The sequence below is a fragment of the Miscanthus floridulus genome, chromosome 16, assembly GCF_019320115.1.
Source record: "Miscanthus floridulus cultivar M001 chromosome 16, ASM1932011v1, whole genome shotgun sequence".
Classification (NCBI taxonomy): domain Eukaryota; kingdom Viridiplantae; phylum Streptophyta; class Magnoliopsida; order Poales; family Poaceae; genus Miscanthus; species Miscanthus floridulus.
This window is the reverse complement of record NC_089595.1, coordinates 82,241,629-82,259,077: the sequence shown is the minus strand read 5'-3', so window position 1 is coordinate 82,259,077 and position 17,449 is coordinate 82,241,629.

Genomic DNA, 17,449 nt, shown 5'->3' with positions numbered 1-17,449 from the left:
ACTCCGTGGTGCTGGCCGCCTCGGTGTCTGCCACCCCCTTCTCTTGGGAAGTATCGTCGGAGGAGATTGAATGAACCTCCACCTCTCGGGCGCTCTCCAGTGATAGCGGTAGGTCTTGGACCGGGGGCAGTACCAAAGCTCGCCCCACCTCCATCTCCGCATCCTGGGCCGCTGGCCCCGCCGCACCCACGCCGGCCTCCGCCACCTCGGCATCGATGGCCCCAGGAACTCCAGCCTCCACCACCTCGGCCTCAGTGCTCCTCGAAGCCCCAGCGTCCACCACCTCGCTTCAGAAGCCCTAGGAGCCCCGGCCTCCGCCACCTCAGCCTCGGAGGTCCTAGAGGCCTCGGCCTCGCCCTCGGTGGCCTCAGCAATTGAAGGTGCCTCGGCTTCATCTGGCTCGAGGGCCTCGGCCTCGCGGGGCATTGGCGCCTCCTCCCCCGCTTGCTTCGTGGCCGCCTCGGTAGCTTCTCCTTGGGCGACCGGCTCCTTCGGGTCGGCCCTGACCAACGCCGTGCCACGTTGTATGGCGGCCTGCGCCTCCACCACCCATCGGGCGGTGGAGCTGGTGCTCACCTTGAGCGCCTTACGTGGCGCCAAGGTGGGCGCTTCCGCCTGACGCTTCCAGCTGAAGACGAAACACTTGCTTGGTCAGCATACGACCAAAGAACGAGTGGAAGATGCGACAAACTCCACTGACAAAACACTTACCTCGAACGGGGACATAATAGCTTCTGCACTACACCCCTCGTCCTCTGCAATGGCAGTGGCGGCGGCGGTGGCATGACCCTTGTGTCCGCCGGTGCCGATCGGCCCTCACCGGACTCTGATGCCCCCTCAACCCTCTATGGAGGCTGTTGGGTCACCCCCGCCGTAGCCTGTTCCACCTCCGTCGTCGAGCCCACCGGGCTGACGGCGCGCTTCCCTAACGCCCGCGCCTTGGGCGTGTCGGCCTCGGCCCTGGGGCGGGCGATCGCCAACCCCGAGGCATCCTCTCCTCCTCCTAGAGACGCTGGGCCGCTCGTCGACGCCCCGGGCGCCGTCCCCCTGACGCCAGGGAGATGGTCTAGAAGACCCCGCCTCGCTCTTGTCGCCATCGCTTAAAGAATCCGTCGACGACGGTGATGGAGACAACTCCACTGGGAGACCGTCGTGCCTCTACTGCCGGTGACGTCTCTCCAGCTCGTCGCGCTCGAGGCTCTTCCTCTTACGCCTTGCCTCCTCGACGTCCTTTTGCTCCTTGTACGCCTCAACATGCTCCCTGTTCACCGCCCGTCGCTCTGCATCCTCGGGAATGGGCGGCGGGGAGGCTCGCACATCCCTCATCCCCTGTAGGAATGACAAACGTAAATAAGGGAATAGACTAAAAATGTAAGGAACGAGGAGGCCTCGGCGGCCGCAGCGGCGCGTGACTTAGTAGAGAGATGTACCCCCGTGACGGGCGCATTAGGAACAGGGTTAGCTCACTGCCTCTCTACCACTCCTCCATCGTCTCTCACCCAACACACAACCTCCTCATCGGAAAGGGTGACGGCGGACAACCGGATGTCGTCGATCGGCTCACTCGGTGTCATCTCGAACAGGCGTTGCCACCGAGCCATCAGCGGCAGCACCCTCCGGCGGTGGAACGCCGCCACGATCACGGTCGCCGTAAGGCCGCAGCTGCGCAGCCTCTCCAGCGCCTTTAGGAGCGGCTATAGCTTGGGCTGATCAACCACCGAGATGCCGTACCTCCACCTCTCTGGCTGGCTCTCCACAACCCGCTCGGTATAGGGGGGAAGCCCGCCGTCATCGTTGCGGAGGTAGAATTAGCTGTTGTACCAGCGGCGGTTGGACGACATAAGCTGGGCTGGGATGTAGAGGGGCTACCTGTCTTGGCGGACTTGGAGAGTGCAGCCATCGGCCCTCAATACCTTCCGCGTGCCCGTTGTGCCCGTCGGCTTGGTGTTGAGCCCCGCCCGAAAGAGGTGGAGCCACAGCTCCTAGTGGGGGGCGATGCCTAGGTACCCCTCATAGACAACAACGAAGATGGCCACCTGCGCGATGGAGTTGGGGTAGAAGTTGTGGAGCTCCACGCCATAGTAATGCGGGAGCGCCCACATGAACCAGTCCGCCGGTAGGCCGAGACCATGCTCGTAGAAGGCCACAAAGCTCATGATGTAGCCATCGCGTGGCCTCAGCTCTAGCTCGCCCCTGGAGCAATCCACTCCGGTCTGTTGGGGTCGGTAACCGGACGGAGGAGGCCATCGTCGACGAGCGACTGTAGCGTCGCCGTGGACACGTCAGACGAACCCCAAGGATCCACCTGGACGACAAGAGCGCCGCCGGCCATGGGTGCGGTGGAGAATGTGGCTACGGTGGTAAGGCGAGCCCTCGCTATCCCCCTCTTTCTCTCTCTCCTTTCCTCCCCCTTCTCCCTTCTTCTCCCCGGCGCTCTCTGTTCTTAGCAACCACTCGAGGGCAGAAAGAGCGAACGTAGGCAGGCAAGGTAAGGAGGGGCAAGATGAGGCTCGTCACGTATTTATGAGGGAGGGAAGGGGGAGAAATGGATGGGCGATGAAACCGGGGAAGTTTCCCACAGATCTAGCGTAGTTAATCTAGATCCGACTAAACCGCCCACGCGTCCACATCTTCCTTATTAATCGCACGCACAGTAACGTCCCATCCATAGACGTCACGTCACCTCCGACCACAGTGACGGCAGGCGCTGTTCCATCTCCCTGAGGAACCACCTCAAAAGGCGCACCTGTTGTCAGCCGATGGGAGGGGAATATCCCCCACTCGATTCTTTCAGACTAAGGAACTGGGCACCGAGCCCGTTACGGTTTAGGGGTTCGAAGGCTGGGCCCCCGAGGGTCTCGACAGCCGCCCCAGGACAAACAGAGTCAGGGATGACTATGGGCAAGCCCGCACATGGCCGAGGCCCAAGCAAGCAATTGCTTGGGATGCCCTAAGTCATGTCCGAGACCGGCAGGGAGGTCTCTAAATGGGATCCCACCGTAGGGAGGCACCGAGCCCTCGGGGCCAATCAAACGGCCCTAGGACCCACTAGAGAAGCCCTCTGGTACCCTTGGAGTGTGTCTCTGGACCGCTGGCCGACCCCTATCGAATGGGGCATGGGCCTCCACTCGGACCTACCCGATAACAGCTCACCAGAGGTGTCACTGCTCACGCCCACCGAGGGTAGCCTGGCATACTCCACCCCTCCTTCTGAATGAAAAGGATGCGCGAGGGCCACACAAAAAAGATAAGGAAACTCCTGATCTCCCTCTTGCTCTGCGTAGAGGCTCAGGGGCTCTTCCTACAAACAAGCTAAGACCCAGCAACCCGAACTCGCACTCAGGGGCTCGGCAAACATGATAAAAGGACCGAGCCCGTTACGGTCCATGGGTTCGAAGGCTGGGCCCCCGAGGGTCTCGACAGCCGCCCTAGGACAAATAGAGTTAAGGATGACTATGGGTGAGCCCGTACATGGTCGAGGCCCAAGCAAGCAATTGCTTGGGATGCCCTAAGTCGTGTCCGAGACCAGCAGGGAAGGTCTCTGAATGGGATCCCACCATAGGGAGGCACCGAGCCCCCGAGACCAATCGAACGGCCCTAGGACCCACTAGAGAAGCCCTTTGGTTCTTTTGGGGTGCATCTCTGGACCGCTAGCCGACCCCTATCGAATGGGGCACGGGCCTCCACTTGGACTTACCCGATAACAGCTCACTGGAGATGTCACTGCTCGCGCCCACCGAGGGTAGCCTGGCATACTCCACCCCTCCTTCTGAACAAAAAGGATGTGCAAGGGCCACACAATAAAAGACAGGGAAACTCCTGATCGCCCTCATGCTCTGAGCAGAGGCTGGGGGCTCTTCCTGCAACCAAGCCGAGGCCCTGTGACCCAAACTCGCACTCAGGGGCTTGGCAAACACAATAAAACCCCTCGCTCAACATGAGAAAAGCCCCTAGAGAAATGAATCTACTCCTCCAGGGCCTTAGGGGCTACACCGGTGGTGCGCTCGCGCGCACCCACCGAAGCCTCAAGTACGAAACACCATCCCGTCAGGAGCTGCCGCGAGCCAAATCTTGCCAAAACCTCAGGGAGAGTGCTCACACTCTCCCCAAGGCTCGGGGGCTACTGTCGGGTGCCATAAAAAGGGGACCCCTAAGCAAGAAGCAAAAAAATCACTTAGACCCTGTAAAAATCGAAGCTACGAGACAACCACCAGCAAAACCCCACCTTATCCAAGGCTCGGCTAGGCCACCCTGCCCACCTCAAACAATATTCGGGCTCACCCAAAGTGGGCTAAGCCCAAAATGAAACCGTAAGGCCCTTGGACGAGGTATCGATTCTCCTCCTCGCCCGAGGCCCCGCCCGTAAGGCCTCGAACGAGGTACCGATTCTCCGCCTCGCCCGAGGCCCTGCCCGTAAGGCCTCGGACGAGGTACCGATTCTCCGCCTCGCTCGAGGCCCCGCACATAAGGCCTCGGATGAGGTACCGATTCTCCACCTTGCTCGAGGCCCCCGCACGTAAGGCCTCAGACGAGGTACCGATTCTCCACCTCGCTTGAGGCCCCGTGCGCAAGGCCCCGGACGAGGTACCGATTCTCTGACTCGCTCGAGGCTGGCTCGGCAACAACCCCGTCGCCTCCGCCTTGACTGACTTCTCTGATAGGACGTCATGTCCAACCAACACGTCCAACCACTCCCGCGACGTCAGCCAAACGATGGCTCGATACAGCGGAGTGGCCGACGAGACGTGAGTCACATCGACGCCATGCCGTCTGGGATAGGATGGGGCGGGGGTTACCGACCGCTGTGCTCGGCGCTGTGCCCATGACTGACACCCATGCTGCACTGTGCTGCCTAACCCCTGCTCCAAGGACAGCGCAGCATGGAGAGTCATGTTCGGGTCCCTATAGCCTCAGAATCGATGTACAAAGACCAACTGCTCCCTCCGAGCCTTGGCTATCTGCTTTGGGGTCCCTGTAGCCTCAGGACTCACGCCCGCCGAGCCCCCCATAATGGTTCAGCCCCAGCACCGACTGGGCCTCGGCTCTCTATGTTGTCAACGTACAACGACCGGCACGTCGTCTGCAGTACGCACCATACCCTGCGCCAAGTCGCAAGAGCTCCCACGTCGCACAGGATCAGGCGTGACTGGCGCTTCGCCCCAGTGCACCGAGGACAAGGCCACTCCACTGACCATGCTGCCTCTGCTCACATAACGCCACATAGCAAACCCATGTACCGCCCCTGTGCCTCCCTTCGACTATAAAAGGGAGTGACCGGGGCCACTTCTATGGGGACGGACTCACACAGACACAGAAGGACACACACGGTGCAAGCAACGCACAACGCTCTATAACACACACACTTCCTCATTGCAAGAGATCAACATCCCAAGCAACCCACGCCACTCCACGCAGAGACCTGGGACTAGCTCCCTCTCTCGCCTAGCTTGTAAGCCCCTACTACAAGCACCTTGGTGCAAGGAATACAAGATCACTCTCTCAGACTGGATGTAGGGCACCTATTGCCTAAACCAGTATAAACCTTGTGTCTCTTTGCATCACCATCCAGGATTAGGGGCCTGCCGGGCCCAAAACACCGACACACGTACTCTAACTCCGCCTATGGTGGGGTGCCTTTGGTGCCCCACCATAGCAGGTCCCAAGCCCTGGTAAAAGAGGAGGGTTGTGTTAGGCACAGCGAGTCAATATAAAAACTTGGCCACTTTTATGGAGATGAAACCCAAAAGAATCCCATTGGGGAGTAACCCGCTTAGCGACGTGGCATGTCAGAACCCGGGTATGGTGTTAAATGAGCAAGGGCCGGGTCGTCACCCCCATATCGCGTCGTGTCGCGATCTGGGCACAGTGTCAAGTGAGCAAGGATTGGGTCGTCGCATCCTTAGTGGCGCGCTACATCGGCGCCCGAATGTGGTGCAAAATAAGAAAGGGTCTTCACACCTACCTCGGTAGGTGCGAAGAGTAAGGAAGCTAGTCGAGCCAACTAGGATCCACTTAGGTAGCTGGATGATAGACATAGTGGATCACCTAGACATAGATACTAGCGGGTACAACCTTACATACGGGATAAACCTTCCTAGAATATGATCTAGAGAGAGAGAAAAAAGGAGGTGAGATGTCACCGACCATCCGTGGGCTTGGAGTAAGAGCTCGACATAGCCATGGCAAAAGTGATGCGGTCCTAGTCGGTGGTGTCATGGTGCCGGTGTGGAGGTCAGTCGCAGTACAGTGGTGGTGCAGAGGCAGCGGTGAAGATGGTAGTGGAGCTTTCCGTCGCTGGCTGTGCTCCTCACTAGATCAGATTGGGTTTGTCGATGGGTGTGGTGGCTCACGGTGACCCTCGTATTGAGAGCCGTCAGCCCCCACTTCTCTTTATAGCGTAATGCGATGGGGGCCCACTGATCATGTAGGGTTGGGCGCCCCTGATTAGGGCGCGAGGTCAAGGCCCAACTCAGTCATTGGGTCGAGCTGGAGAGATCAACACTAACAATCTCCCCCTTGATCTTATCTTATTACTTAAACTTAACTTACTTTATATTTTTCATATTCCATCACAGATCAGTGCATAGAGCGTGTCTGATCATCACAGTCAGTGACATTAGATTAACAGCTATAATGCACCTATCTATTTTAAAATAGATTCTCAACTAAGCCCTTATTGTCCAGGAATCATAGGCTTTCCCTTAAACCCATGTCGGCTAAGTGTTCTCTGAACACGTTGGGTGGTAAGCCTTTTGTAAGCGGATTCGCGAGCATCTTCTGTACTTATGTGCTCAAGACTAATTATATGATCTCGGACTTTGTCTTTCACAACATAATACTTTATGTCAATGTGTTTGGCAGCACCACTTGACTTATTGTTGTGAGCATAACATACTGCTGGATTATTATCGCAGTATAACTTGAGTGGCTTATGTATGTCGTCTACCACTTTCAACCCGGGTATGAACTTCTTCAGCCAATTCACCTGCCCTGTGGCCTCATAACACGCTACAAACTCAGCATACATCGTAGACGATGTAGTGACAGGTTTGCTTGGAGATTTTCCACGATATAACTCCTCCTACAAGAGTAAATATATATCCTGATGTTGACTTTCTATCATCTCCCACATAATCTGAATCTGAATACCCCTCTATGTGTAGGGAATCAAATCTTCTGTACGTTAGCATGAGGCCTTTTGTACCTTGCAAGTAACGCAAAACTTTCTTTACTAGTCTCCAGTGTTCTATTCCTGGATTACTCTGATATCTGTCAAGTAACCCGGTAACAAACGCTAAGTCAGGGCAGTGTACGCACTTGAGCATACTGTAAACTTCCGACAGCTGAAGCATATGGAATCGCTTTCATTTTATCGATCTCATATTGGTTCCTGGGACAGCAGGTGAAGGCTTACAATTTTGCATACTGTATTTCTTTAGAACCTTTTCTAAGTATGCCTTTTGTGATAATTCTAAAACCCCCTTTCTTCTATCTCGGTGAATCTATATTCCCAGAACGAACGAAGCTTCACCGAGATCCTTCATATCAAAATTTGAGGATAAGAACTTCTTCGTTTCTAGTAGTAGATTAACATCACTACTAGCGAGTAAGATGTCATCCACATACAAGATTAGGAAATGTATTTCCCATTCTTGAACTTTGCATAAACACAATTGTCCTCTATATATTCTTGAAACCCAAACTTCCTTATTGTACTATCAAACTTTAAATACCACTGTCTTGATGCTTGTTTTAATCCGTAAATAGATTTCTTCAGGCGGCATCCCATACGTTCTTTTCCTTCCACAACAAAACCTTTTGGTTGTGCCATGTAAACAGTTTCCTCCAAATCCCTGTTTAGGAACGCCGTCTTTACATCCATCTGGTGTAATTCTAAATCATAATGTGCTACAAGCGCCATTGTAATTCTAAAAGAATCCTTATATGAGACTGGAGATAATGTCTCATTGTAATCTATGCCTTCTCTTTGCGTGAAGCCTTTCGCCACAAGTCACGCTTTAAATCTTTCTACATTCCCTTTGGAGTCATATTTAGTTTTGTAGACCCATTTATAGCCTACTGTCTTGGCTCCTTTTGGAATTGTTTCTAAGTCCCAAACATCGTTGGTATTCATTGATCTTATTTCATCTTGCATGGCTTCAAGCCACTTTGATGAGTGAGTGCTTCTCATGGCTTTTTCAAATGAGGTGGGATCACCCTCCTTTGAGATTCTTCACATTCATAGACTTCGTAGTCATCAGGAATGGCTGGTTTCCTGACTCTTTGAGACCTTCTAGGGGCCTCGTTAGTTGACGCTTGTTCTATATGAGGCTGTTGTTGCTCTTCCTCATGTGTGACAATAGGTTCTACAAGATCCTGAAGGATAGGTTCCTCATGTTCATTCATTGTTGTCATGGGAGAACTAACAATAGGTGATGTTACTACAGTGTCTTACACTATTGGTGCAGCAACAACAGGTAGTGTGAAGAATGGCTCCTAAACCATCGGAGTAGGCACATGTACTCGCTTCTCCTCTAGGTTAATTTCTCGTACTACCATGCTCCCCCTGACCATATCATCCTCCAAGAACACAACGTGTCTCATTTCTACAAACTTCGTATGTCTGTCAGGACAATAGAAGCGATAACCTTTTGACTTTTTTGGATAGCCAATGAAATGACAACTGACTGCCTTGGAGTCTAGCTTCCCTATGTTTGGGTTTAAAGACTTTAGCCTCAGCTGGACAGCCCCACACACGTAAATAGTTAAGTGAGGGTTCCTTTCCTGTCCACAACTCATATGGTGTTTTGGGCACCGACTTGCTTGGCACTCGATTAAGAATATGAATGGCGGTTTTTAACGCCTCCATCCATAAACTTATTAGTAGAGTAGATTAACTTATCATATTTGTCACCATATCCATTAAGGTATGGTTGTGTCTTTTAGCTACTCCATTATGTTGAGGCTCGCCCGGTGTAGAGTACTAGGCAACTATGCCATTTTCCTATAAGAACCTTGTAAAAAGTCCATAAACTTGGCCATATGGGGTGTGTCGACCGTAGTACTCCCCCCACGGTCGGATCTTACTATCTTAATCTTTAAATTGTGCTGATTTTCTACTTCAGCCTTAAATATCTTAAATTTATCCAATGCTTCTGATCTTTCCTTAATTGGATAAATATAGCCATAACGAGAATAATCATCTGTGAATGTTATAAATGAATCATAGCCATCCACACTCTTCATAGGAAAAGGACTATAGTTGTCTGTGTGAATTATTTCTAAAATTTCTATGCTTCATTTGACATCTTTCTTTATTTTCTTAACATACTTTCCTTTTATGCAATCAATGCATTATTCTAAATCTAAAAATTCTAATGAGCGGAAGAATTGATTTCTTAATCAATCACTCAATTTCCCCTCGAAATATGGCCTAAACGACAGTGCCATAATTTCGATGATACATCATGAACTTTCTTCCGCTTATTTTTTACATTTATAGACAAGGAGGCATTCTCATTCTCAGTGCTCACAACATTCACATTCTCAAAAAGTTATAACAAATAAAGCTTGTCTTGTTGGAAGGCAATACCAACACACTTATTATTAAACATAATCTAACATTTGTCATTACCAAAATGATAATCATATTCCATCATAGTCTTGACGTGAAACACTTATCAAATTTCTACACAAAGAGGGTACATAAAGGGCATCTGAAAGCTGAAGTACAAAACCATCATCTAATTCTAGAGAGAGATCTCCAATGGCTTCAACTTCAGCTTCAACTCCATTTGCCACTTTAATTCTTCTTTCTCCTCTTTGCTAGGGTCCTCATCGTATAGAATCCCTATAATGAATTTGCAACATGAATAGTTGCACCCTGAGTCAATCCACCAAGTAGATTTTGAAGAACTTAAATACAAGAACTCATCTATGAATGTAATAATGTCCTCACCTCTCTTCAAAAGGCTCTTCATGAAATCTGGACAGTCCTTCTGGTAATGTTCATGTTTTTTGCACCATTTGCATTGATCCTTGTCAACTTGGACATTGTTGTTCTTCTGATGGTGCTCATTCTGAGGGGCTTTCCCTTGAGGTTTGACATTTTTGTTAAAGTTCTTCTTTTTATAGTCCTTCACATGGTTAGCAGAGTCACCATGTGAGCTTTTAAGCCTCTCCTCTTTTTGCACACACATGGCAATGTAGCTTCTTAATGTCCCATTTATCGGGCTGCATGTTGTAATTAACAACAAAAGTTTTATACTCTTTAGGCAAAGAAGCAAAAATCAAATGAATCAGGAACTCATCTTTGAGCCCCAAATTCATTGGCTTGAGCTTGGATGTCTGTGTTGCTCATCTTCAATATGTGCTCTCTTATCCCTCCACCAGAGTATTTCTCATTGAATAATTTCTTGATCAGGGTGCTTGCATAAGCCTTTGAAGAGCTAGTAAACTGACTCTCCACTTTCTTGAGATACTCAGTGGCGGTGTTACAATCTAGGATTGATCCCCTTATTGCATCTAAAATAGTAGACTTAGCCACCATCAAGCACTTGCGGTTCGAAATGTCCCACTTCTTATGATCAAGATCGTATTTCATTCTCACTTCTGCATGATCTCACTGTCGAGCAGTGAAATCAGCATCAGTTTCATTCTCTGCCCTCACCGGGTCCACTGGCTCAGTAGGACACGGAGAGGTAAGTGCTAGGTCATTCTCGAACAGCGCAAGTGCCAACTCATACTTCTCTCGCCATACGCGATAGTTGCCCCCTTCAAGAGGCGGAATGTGCGAGATGAATGTCATAGGGTTGAGTCCTGAAAACATCATCAGAGAAAGTGAGAAAACATGACATAATAATTGCATGCCGTAATTTAACGTTGGTCAAAATTAAAACATACAATATGCTTCTACATTAATTCTACAACACCGTTGGGCAGAAATAGAACTAATGCATGGAAAAAATCATGAATAATAAAAAATTATAATATTGCTATTATCAACGTTGGTCAGAAAAATAACAATATCATAATTTACTGAATACTATAACTACTCTTCAAAATTAAATCCTCCTGTTGGTTCGAATTTAATTAGAAGATAATAAACATCAACTTTGCAGCGGAAACATGAAAAAAATAATCTTAAAATGATATTATCAGAAGCATTTCATTAATACTTATCTACTCTCTGAACAAATTTTCCTGTTGGTTCAAATTTGAGCAAAGATTGAAACATCTAAACTTAATAAAATTCTTCAAAAATGCTTCTAGAAAATAATAAAACTAAACTGACTCAAACTTTTCATTTTTTCCCGGCTAGAACTCGCGGCCTATGGCCCGCACGCACGTTGTGCGCTTCCGACGGCCCATGGCCCCACGCACAGCGGCAGCTCGTGGCCCAGCAAAATGCCCGCGCAACCCTGCGCTCCATGCTCGCAGCCGCACTGCCTGTGTGGCCTAGTGGCCTTCTCGCGCTGTGCACCCCGTGTCCTAGGCCGCAACCTAGTCTTGGGCCGAGAAAATTCTTCCCCGCTTGGGCCAAATATGGCTCGTGCAATCTGAGCCATTTAATCTCATCAGACGGCTGGAAGGAGATTTCAGAATAACAACCCCCCCGACCACCACACCCCAAAACCCTAGCTTCATTCCTCATTCTCACCTTCTCCTCTCTTTCACTAGCGGTGCCCAAAGGCGACGAAGCGGCAGCCACGCGTGGTAGCCAGAGGAAGGCGACGGCGCCACCATGGGGCATCTCTCCAGCGCGCGCGCTCGCCCGATGGTGAGCCGCGCCGCCGTCGAGCGGGCGTGGGGCGGTGCCCTGAACCCTAGCCCGTGCGTTGGCGAAACAGCATCGTGCAGTGGCTTGGCTTTTGCTTCCCGCGCGGTGCCATCCAGCGACCGGCGGTGGCGGCCAGCAGGTGAAAAAGGTAGGTCCCGCTGACCCTCTGTTCTTAACTCACTTCGGTTTAGGGTTAGGGTTTCAATCTAAGTTGACTCGAATCCTCTCCTTCTATTTTCTAGCCTGATCTAGATCTACACACTAGGTAAGGCTCCTCTGATAACAATGATAGACATAGTTGATCACCTAGACATAGATCTGCAGGTACAACCTTACATATGGGATAAAACTTCCTAGAACATGATCTATAGAGAGAGAAGAAGGGAGGTGAGATGTCACCGACCATCCGCGGGCTTCGAGGAAGAGCTCGACGTAGCCATGGCGAAAGTGATGCGGTTCGGGTCGGCGGTGTCGTGGTGCCGGTGTTGAGGTCAGTCGTAGTGTAGTGGTGGCGCAGAGGCGGCGGTGAAGACGGCAGTGGAGCTTCCTGTCGCTGGCTGCGCCCCTCACTACATTGGATTGGGTTTGTCGGTGGGTGTGGAGGCTCATGGTGAACCTCGTACTGAGAGCCGTCGGCCCCCCACTTCTCTTTATAGCGCAGTGCGACGGGGGCCCACCAACCATGTAGGGTTTGGCACCGACGATCATGACGTGAGGTCAAGGCCCAACTCAGCCGTTGGGCCGAGCTGGAGAGATCAACACTAACACTGGAATGTAGGTCCCTTACGGGTAAGTTAAGAGAGTTAGTGAACATAGCGGTTAGGAGGCATGTAAATATCTTATGCGTCCAAGATACAAAATGGAAGGGAGAAAAAGACGAAGTGTAACACCCTGAAAATTTGCATCCTTTTAAAATAGCCTAAATTGATTTGATTGTGTAACTGTGTGTGCATTCAAACTTTATAAGCGTGTTCGGCCGCTCAAGTTCCAGCTTGTTTCAACTTATTCTCTCTCACAGAACACTATTAAATCATCCGAAATAATCCGAAATCTACTGCGCAATAGATCAGCCGAACACGCCCATTTTGTTAAATTCAAATCTATCATAAGGTTAGGAACATGCTAATACATACATACTGCTACATATTTATTTTGTACTGTGTGGTTTTTGTCTCTCATCTCTCTGTATTCAAAATTCTTTTGAAGCTTTGGAAAATTCAGTTCAAGGGAAAATGAATGTGCCCCTCTTTGATCTTTTGGCCACCGGCTTGCTTCCAACGTTGGCCTGCCTTGCCTCCATTTGCTTAGATGCGTCAGTAAGCCCAGCTTAGCGCTCCATGCCACCGGCTCAGCTTCAACACCCACGACCCAACCAGATGGCCCAGTAGCCAAGTAGCAGGTGCGCCGTTCCTCTTCCTTTCCCTCTGTTTCCCTACCGCACCGGGCCCACATGCCAGCAACGTCATCTCCTTCCCCAAACGATGCTGGAGTCGGATTGCCTAAAGATTGAAATTTCACCGCCGGCTCTGATTCTCTCGGGATTTGATGCAACTTGTGCGAGCTGGCACCCTATAAAACCCGTAGAGCCCCCGCCGCGTCTGTTTTCCCAATCTTAGCACCACAGCTGCCGCGTCTAGAGCTCTCACACCGCCGCCATGAATCCTTGCTGCTGCTGCCGCGCGTCGACCTGCTCGTCCGTAGCTCCATTGCCGCCCTCAGCCCTGTGCCGAGCTTCGTAGCAAGGTGATGAAGCGAGGAGTGCATTCCTTTTTCCTTTTCTTGTTTTTGTTTACTAACAGCTTGCCACCGAACGTCTACAGGAACTCTCTGTTCGCCCCGTCGAGCTGCTCACCATCTCCGCCTTGCCTCCGACCGATTTGAAGCCCTTGGTGAGATCGACATGATATCCGCTCTGTTCCCGTGTTTTCCTCGTGTCGAATCATTGCCCGTAGGCTCTGGTTCCATGCTCGCCGACAAGAAGCTCGCTGCCGGCAATGGCTAGCAGCTATACTTGGCCATATGGCCCGAGGCCCGTTGGCTTGGCCCATGGCCTAATGTTTCGGCCCAGCCCAGGCATGGCACGTCCCGGTGGCTAGTAGGCCCAGGCTGGCCTAGCCCGACCCTTGGGCCGTGCCTGGGCCTTGCTTTCAGCATGTCATGCCGGCCCGGCCCGACCCAACACAGTGGGTAGCACGAGGGGCCCGACCTGGCCCGTTTGGCAACCGGCACGACGAATATATACACACCCCTCTCCCCGGCTCTCTCCATCCTAAACCCTAATCCTCATTTCCAAAGACTCCGCCGGCTGTCGCCTCGCTCGCTCGCCTAGCGCTAGAGAGGAGAAAGGGAGCGTTGCTGCCGCTCGCCTCCAACCATCACCGGGCACCGGTGAGCTTATCTCGACTCGTTTGAGGTTGCTTCCTTGCTGGATCTATGACTACGGCCATCGAAGGCGCATCGACGACTCCTCTCGCTTGTATGCTCCGTGCATCCTTCCTACTTCCTCCGTCTTCATCTTCCAGTCACCGCTCACCGGATCCGGTCCCATTTTGGCCATCTATAGCCTCTTCTTTCCCCTCTGACCATCTCTTCCCTGGCTCACTCCCTCCACCGTCCTTCTCTTCGTCAGATCCATCCCTCAAAACCTAGTCTCTCCATCCTCTTCTCGTAGATCTGTGGATCTTGGTCTTCAACGGTAACTTCGGTGCTCCGGTTGAGCAGGTAAGCCACACTCCTAACCCTAACCCTAACTTTGTGTAGCTTGTTCTAACTTCTATCGTTTTGCAGGCCATAGGCTTCTTGCTCAGTTGCGGTAGCCACCATTGAGGGACCGGAGTGCCCGCGATGGCCGATGGCGATGATCCCACTTCCACTAATTACGAGTTGAGGATGATGGGGGCTTTGAGGTGATGACGAAGACGACTTGGAGGATGGGCGTGCAGAGCTGTTCGGCACTACATCCACTCTGATTGAGCTTGGCGTAGATGAGCCGCCGGCGGCGGCGCCGTAGTCTAAGCACAGCGCTGCTCCTGGAGCTGCTCCTGAGCACGGTGCTGCTCCTAGCGCTGCACCGTCCGGCTCTAGCGCTAGCAACAAACGCACTAGGTCTGAGGTATGGGAGGATTTTGAGGAGTTGTTTGAGCTCCGCAATGGATCTCAAGTTAGAGTCAATGCTAAGTGCAATTACTGCAAAAAAAACTTTGACTGCTCGTTCTAGTGCTGGTACTGGTCATTTGATTAGGCATATCAAATCATGCAAACCGAGAAAGCTTGGCAGTAATGCCATGTCTCAGTCCCTGCTTAGGTTTAATCCTGATGGTTCTGTCCATCACTAGGAATACAACCCTAAGGTTGCTAGAACACAGTTGTGCAGGTTGATTGCTAGAGAGGATCTTCCAGTTTGTTTTGGTGAATCTGCTACTTTTGAGGAGTACATTAAACTTGCTCATAACCCTAGGTTTGTTCCTGTCTCTCAGCAAACCACCACCAGAGACTTTGTTAAGTACTTTAATGAACGTTGTAGCAAACTCCTTGAAACTTTGAAGTATGTTAGTTCTGTTGCTTTGACATCTGATATATGGTCTGGTAATGCTAAAGAAGACTACTTAAGTATTGTTGCTCACTATGTTAACTTTGACTGGCAATTAGAGAAGAGGATTTTGGGTCTAAGGTTGATTGATGTGTCACACAATCATGAGAACATTGCTAACCGTGTGCTTACTTGTATTGAATGAATATGGCTTAACTGATAAGGTTTTCTCCATTACATTAGACAATGCTTCTGCAAACACTAAAGCAATGTAGATTCTTGCTCCTACATTGTCTGGTTGTGTTGGTGAACTATTTTTGTATCAGCGTTGTGCTTGTCATATCATTAACTTAATTCTTAAAGCTAGGGCTAGAAGTCTTCAAGCCCATGCTGCATGCTTTTAGAACTATAATTTCATTTATGTATTCCTCTAATCTGCGCATTGCATCATACAAAAATTTCTGCATTGCTAAAGGTGTCCGCCCTCAGTAAGTTTGGCTTGGACATGGATGTTAGATGGAATGCAACCTATCTGATGCTAAAACATCTGATAGGACATAGGGCCCCTTTTCAGTGTGGATCACTACAAACCATCCTTTGGTTGATGGCCAGCCATTGTTGAGAGAGAATGACTGGAAAACTGCTGAAAAATTCTCCTATTCCTTGAACAGTTTTATGATTCTACTGTTGTGCTGTCTGGTGTTTATTATCCAACATCTCCACTAATTATGCATCATGTTCTTGAGATTGCTGGACATTTAAATACTACTTATGAAAGAGACTAGGGACCTAAGAAATGTTGTTGCCCCCATGAAAGAGAAGTTTGAGGACTACTAGGTCTACAATTCCAATGCTTTATTCCTTTGCTTTTATCTTGGATCCTAGAGCCAAGATAAGAGGATTCACCAATGTTCTCCAAATTATGTCTAACCTAACTGATGAGAACTATTCTGAATATTTAACCACTGTTAGGGCTAACCTATCTGATACTTTTGCTAAGTATGACAACAAGTTTGGTGCTGTGAGATTGCAAAGGGCCACAGTTCTAGGCCCTGCTTCAGGGAAGAGAAAGACTGCTTGGGGGAAATTTTTGGTGGCACTCCAGGTGGTGGACTTGGTGCTGGTGCCAGCCTAGCTGGTGGACTTGGTACTGGTGCCAGTCTAGCTGCTGCTGGACTTGGTGTTGGTGCTAGTCTACCTCCTAGACTTGGTGGTGGTGCATCTTCATCCACTAGGAGGCCATCAGCATGTGCTTTGCTGTAGGCAGCACACTCTGGTGCTAACCTAAATGCTTCTGAGTTGGCTGCATACCTTGACAGTGACACTATCAACCAATATGACGATGACTTCAATATCCTCAACTGGTGGCATGAGCACAAACTGTCATATCTTGTTCTTTCCATCTTAGCCAGAGATGTTTGACTGTGCCTGTTTCTACTATATCTTCAGAATCTGCATTTAGTCTAATTGGTAGGATCATCGAGGAACGGCGAATGGCGTCTAACTTTAGACATGGTGCAGATGCTGTCATTGGTGAAGGACTGGGATCAAGCAGATACAAAGACTCAACATACCATGGAGAATGTGGAGCTAGTGGAGGCATTTGAGAACTTGTATCTTGATGATGAGAATATGTAATGATGTGGCCTGTGGGCTTGTACTCTTTTCCTTTCCTTTCTGGATGACTGTAAGACTTAATGAACTTATGAACACTTATTAAAGCTATGAGCTGTACTCTTTTCCTTTCTAGGGTTTTCTCACGAGGTGTGAGTTTTTACCCAGAAAGGTTTTTAATGAGGCAGCCATTACACTAAGCAGCTAATATATCAGTTATTTATGTTTACATTCATGTTACTTGTGATATGTGAAAGTTGTTTACTTGTTGAAAGATAACCAAGAACTTGTTGAAAGATGTAACTGAGAACTTGTTGAAACCTGTTTACTTGTAATCTGTGAAAAAATCTGAGCTAAACATGTTTTTTTGAGTCGGGGGGTGTCGGGCCTTGGGCTGGCACGGGCACGCTGGGCTAGTCGGGCCTGGCACGGCACGACATGAGGCCTTTAGGGTCATGCTTGGGCCGTTAGTGCTGCTCGTGGGTCGGCACGGCATGGCCCGATGCACCTAACGGGCCTGTGCCGAG